The sequence below is a fragment of the Nicrophorus vespilloides genome, unplaced genomic scaffold (assembly GCF_001412225.1).
Source record: "Nicrophorus vespilloides isolate i.1.1-1 unplaced genomic scaffold, Nicve_v1.0, whole genome shotgun sequence".
Taxonomy (NCBI): Eukaryota; Metazoa; Arthropoda; class Insecta; order Coleoptera; family Silphidae; genus Nicrophorus; species Nicrophorus vespilloides.
The window spans coordinates 160-6,083 of record NW_017096062.1 but is presented as its reverse complement, the minus strand read 5'-3'; the positions used below and the strand labels follow the sequence as shown (position 1 = coordinate 6,083).

At 35.5% G+C, this 5,924-nt stretch overlaps 1 long non-coding RNA gene across 1 annotated transcript; it reads right to left on the bottom strand.

The window, feature by feature from the left end:
• Window positions 1–3,161: 3,161 nt before the first annotated feature.
• Window positions 3,162–5,628, bottom strand: LOC108569326. The gene is made up of 5 exons (XR_001891329.1): window positions 5,169–5,628; window positions 4,283–5,112; window positions 4,198–4,224; window positions 3,537–4,138; window positions 3,162–3,478 (listed from the first exon to the last, which is right to left on the bottom strand). It is a non-coding gene; the product is annotated as an uncharacterized LOC108569326 (long non-coding RNA).
• Between the last annotated feature and the right edge of the window lie 296 nt (window positions 5,629–5,924).

Sequence of the window (5,924 nt, the reverse complement as noted above, 5' to 3'; positions counted from 1 at the left end):
TAAAAACTATGCCGCCCAAAATTAACCTCCCCAAACAATTGTAAGATTTATCACCCTTTAGACCTTATCGACAGCGGGAGACATAAGCAAATCCCCGACGGCGCCTATGACGTACATCCCACATGGCAAATTAGCCCCTACCCTTAAAATATTATTCTGTATTCAAGGTGTCTTCTTACATATAAGACAACACTTATGTTATTTTAAGTTAGTTCTAGTTTGACTCTACTCTTGACCAGCAACCTATGCTTGAAGCAACTGGAAGCTAGATTAAGAATCACCAGGATCTAAGTGTTAAATAAATACATTAATACACTGACTTTAATCTAGTCTCTTCCATAAAACCTACTAGGACTCCACATCGACAATACAACAAATTATTCCACAGTGTCCAGAGATATTCCATCCCGGGACACGACACCAGATCCAGACAACAAATATTTGGAAAACATCAAAATAAAAGACACAGTCCAAACAGAACTAGCTAACTTTATCATAGAAAACCCGAAAGAGGGAGATTGCGGAAAACTAGATAACGCAACTAGGAAAACCTTAGAAAAAAATCTACACTATAAATGCTAATCGTCGGACCATCAATTTCTTTAAGGAACAAGACACCGGACCATTCATAATAAACACAGAACCAATAGACCCAACTATAAACACGATAAACTATCTTAGGATACAAGCTATCCCTCACGATCAAAAATAGAATCAATAAAGTCGAAAGTAAAATTTTGCAAATGAATTTCTCACCTCGGAATTTTTGGGCGGTAACAAATTGAAAGCATACATACCTTCTCACATCATATCATGTAGGGCAATCATTCGTGATATCGATAGAACCATCACGGAGGAAGACATTCTAAAAAATATGCGAAAAGCGAGCCCCTGAATCAGTGACGATCTACCTAAATCATCGAAAACCAGAAGACTATATCCCCAGAGTCATCAAATGCTTTGGAAGCCTCAGGTATGGACATACGCAAAAAAATTGTAAAGCGAAATTGGTTCGATGCCCAGCCTGCTCTGAAAACCACCAGCTAGAGTCCTGTCCGTCTAAAGACGATCCCACTTGCGCGTATTGCGAGGGCAAACATTTAACCAATGAAGTAAACGCTAGATTATCCGAGCGAAAATGCCCGGAATACATCAAACAGAAACAGATAAAAGAGGCCATGGTCAGGTACAACTACAGTTTCTTCGAAGCGAGGGAACACCTAAAACCAACACAACCCAGCTTCCAAATGGAGAAAGATTTGCCTCGCCAAAACTTTAACCAAGAAGATTCTCCTTAACTCAGACCGTTGGTGTACACCAAAAATTCGTATGCATCGACCTTAGCATGTCCCTCTAAAACTAACAAAATTAAAAAAAATATCTGTCCTAGCTCACAAGTACAAAACACCAGAGCATAATTACGCTAGAACAAGTCCTTCGCCAAAAAGGAAGAAGCCCAGGAGTAGAAAATCACCGGAAATATCGGAATACCGACCACCAAAACCCTTTTTAAGGAATGACGATCCCCCAATCACCACCGACGCTGCGATAGCCTTTCTACAAAAGCTGGCACTCAGCGTCAGCCAAGGACGCTATGCAACGCACAGAAAAATAACCGCAGCCATCTATGAAATAATAAGAACGTTAAGAGATCCAAAATAGCAGAATGGATGTGAAACTATCAGTAGTTAGTTGGAATGTTCGATCCATCCATGCCAACGCAACTGATCTTAGACGCATCTTGAACAACAATCAAATCGACATCGTACTTCTTAACGAAACCTGGCCCAGGAATCAGATGCTCTATCCCTAATTACAAGACATTACACAATAGAAGACAACGCCTCGATACAGGCTTCTCTCTATATTCCTACATTTCGGCACCCTCTCAACGCCCAATTCGTCATCGTCAAGACCAACGGAATCCATATCGTAGCTGCTTACATTCCCCCACATCACCATATTGGAGAAGCAAAGGGAGTCCATTGTGACTTCCTGTTTTGGGGAAGTGGAATCGATGGTGCCCAAAATCGACAACTCGGCGCTACAACTTTTCACTGCACCTCGTGCCGCAGGAATCACAAGCACAAAATTCCTAAAAACTAGAGAGGAATTCAGTAATCTGGCTGTACAATCGGATCTTTCTAGAGTTTGCCGAACAATTCTGGGAGTACTTGCAGGTTTATACGGATGGCTCGGTTCGTCCCAGATCGGTTTCCTACGGGATCTACTTCCCAAGGTTGGATATCACAGAAAGCGGCAAACTCCCTTACGAATTTTATTTAGGATTTAAATAAACGGAACTACAAGTAAATTCCAGTAAGTGTATATTTAAAATGTATTGCACAATAGTAAACAAATATAACTATTCAGAAATAAGATACAATTGTCCAGTTGTGGGATGTATATCCAAAAATACAGACATTGTACTGAACATACTGCACCTCTCCAATATGCTTCAGATCATTTTCCAGTAGCCATGTATTGAATTGAGTAGGGCCTATTCCAACAAAATACCCTTTTTTGTTCCTCATCCTGTTGGTACTTTTACATACTGGATTGAGTAGGTTCAATATCAACTACCCGAGTACTTGTTGTGAAAACCATATTTGATGCATTATGTTATTTCTTCTGCAAAATGGAGAAATTAATTAGTAAAGACGTATGAAATATGTAATCATTAGCTAATCAATTTTTATTTATTTTAATAAATTATTTTTAGATTTAGTGAGTAGTGGACTGTAAAATTGTTATTTCTATTTTTTATTAACTAATATATGTGGTACCGAACTTGTAATAATATAAATGAACATTTAGTTGGCTACATTTACAGAGAAGCCTGTAATTATTTATGTAATTGTATAATTTGACTATACTTTGACTTCACCAATTTATCGTTTTAAAAGCTGTTCAAGAGCATGCGCATTAGGACATCAAAAGTTTGAATCTGGCGAGATTGTGTGTGGAGTTTTTCAAAAGAACTAATTGTTTGTATATAATTTAAAAATATAAACCATACCTAAGTGTTAATAACCAAGGGCACTAGAGCAAATATGGAAATAAAATAATAATAAAATTAATAAACTTTATTAATAAAAATATAAAACGAAATATAAACTTTATGAATAAAAATAAAAAACAAAATATAAACTATGCATTCTTATTTTCCTTCTCTTCTGATCTTTTATTAAATTTACCTTTTTTGTGGAAAATAACCGTCCCTGTGGAGTAAAATTTTTGTTATATGTTTCAAAATAATTCTGTTATTTGGCCTCTCAATACTATCTAAAATTTTATGTAATGAAAAAATATGTTTTGACGTGGCATCGTATTTTTCATTGCTAGAAATTTTTTTGAGAGCTTCCTCAAACGAATATCTCAGTTCATTAATACAGGCTTCTGTTGTCTTATCCTCTACCTTCTTGCTGACAGTCAATTATTGATGTTATTATGTTACTAAAAACTTCCATGTCAACATCTGAAATAAATGAGAAAATAATCAATCCATCAATATATCCTTGCTGTAAAATAATTACCTGAATCTATTTTTTCCTCAGGTTTAGAAATTAGTTCTGGATTTGTTTGCTTATATCTCTGCACTAAATGGATATGCTTGCACATATTTCATTGAATTACATAATCAATGCAAGTGCAAGAATATTTGTGTATGCATGCCTCACATTTAGTGCAAATAATTGAGCAACTGCAAGAGCTGTTATTGTCCTGAATGAGGTATATATTTGATTTGGAACATACATTAAATTTGCCTGATCCATGTGCCTGGATCTCAAAATTTTGATTTTGGAAGTTATTTTTCCTTTGTTAAACATTATGAGCATGTCATAAAATTTGTCTTTGATATATTTCATTATCGAATGAATACAAATATCTAGCCTTTTGGTATTGTTGCCATCTAATTACAAATGTTTAAGAGTTATGTTATGTTCAAGGTGCATATTTGTATTTAAACATTCTATAGCAATATGCCCAAGTCATAGCTTTCTTAAAATAATAGGTTTCCAAAGTGCTTTGTGTTGTCATCTTGCATTAGACATTCTATAAATTGTCTAATCATTATTTGAAAGGTTTCAACATTGGTTTCTTCCAGTAGTAATCTCAATTTTTTATATACAAAGATCTAAAAATTAATATAATTAAAAATTCAAATGTTTTAAAACTTTTGCAGTTTATACATACCTGTTTCACTTTGGTGAACAATATAATCTAAAAAATAATTAATATTAGTTACTCACACAATATTCAACATTAATAACAATACTACCTAAATTCAGGTGGATCCATTACTTTGACCCATGCATTGTAATATGAATCAGCCATGTCTGACATGAACACTTTTGGCTGTGCACATCTATTCTTAATGCACATAAAAATAGAGTGCAAACCTCTTCATCAGACTGATTCGAAATTAAAAATGCACAAGGGAATCCTGCCCTTGCACTATTCAATACCAACAATGTGTGTAATTGAAACCCATAGCCATTCAGTCCATGCGTTGAATCCATACATATGCAGTCTGATCCATATGTTAAGAGCATTTTGTGTTGTCCTATGGGTAAAGCACATTTTGAGGCACTATGCTGGTACACATTTTGAGGTTTGTAGTATGGAACACAGCCATTGTTTTTTAATTCATCAATCCACAATTCCACACTTTGAGCGTCATTTGGGTGACGAATTGCGGTAGGTCTTAAATTATAACTACTTTCAATATTCTGCAAGTCTTGTTCGTTAGTAAATGGATTCTCTCTAATTTGGGATTGTAGAGAGAATCTGTCTCGTCATTATTATCAGAAAGATGAATGTGCTTCAATTCATTTTTGTGGCCAATGTGGGTACTTGTATATTTTACAGTGTACATTCCATTTGATCTAGCAAAATAATTTCTGCAGGACAAAAGGCATTAATTTTTTTGGAGCCTGTGGTTTTCAAGTGTCTTTCTCCATAGCCTTTAGTTTTATAATAATCTGTTCTATGACAATTATATATTGTCCGAGAATATGAGCTGGTTTTCATTGTACCATGATCATCATCATCAATGGATTTAAATTGTAAGTTATTTAATTTTATTTGGTGCAATCTCGTCCAAGCTATCTATAAGATGAATTTAATAATTTATAATAATTAATACAAATAAATTTATATTTTACCTGGATGGTATTTTTTACCTGATCGCAGGGAGAAATGGCAAGCATATGTTTTTGCACAAGCAATACAAAAAAATCCGGAAGACATTATAACAATCACATTAGCACAACTCACACGTATATTCTGAAGCAATGGCGTCCAAATAATGCCATGAAATGCCTTTGTAGATCCCAGACAAAAGAGCTACAGCGATTTCAAAAGTAAATAAACATGTATCAGCATTTCTCATATTTCTCATGCCCACGAGTTATCTCTCGCACCCACTGAAATACCAAAACTACTCGTTAGTGGAGAAACCAATTTACGCTTTTCATTGCTTTCGTTTGAATTAAGGTTCCATAGAAACCACTGAAGGTACCAACACTCGATTTTCAAATTTGCGAGGGCACGCAACCAGCTTTTAAATTTTTGCAGTTCGTGCACACAGTCATAGGTGAGCTAAACATAATCTCCCCATATATTCCGCCGAATGTAATTATGGAGAGACCGGTGGTCTCTGCTACTCGACGACGTGGAGGGGTCCTTTTTGTTAATGGGAGACTTTAACGCGCATGACTCCGTACTGTGGTCAAGCTAGGTCTAATAGTGGATCCAGTCTTGGGACCAAAACGAGCTGATTTAAAATCGCTGAATTGTTTACTTTTCACAATGCCGATTTGTTTACTTTTCGAACGGCGATGACTATTTTCGACGCCATTGCTTCAGAAACGTTTGTGATCTGTGGTACAGTGTTCAATTTTTGTATTTTTGCAATTATT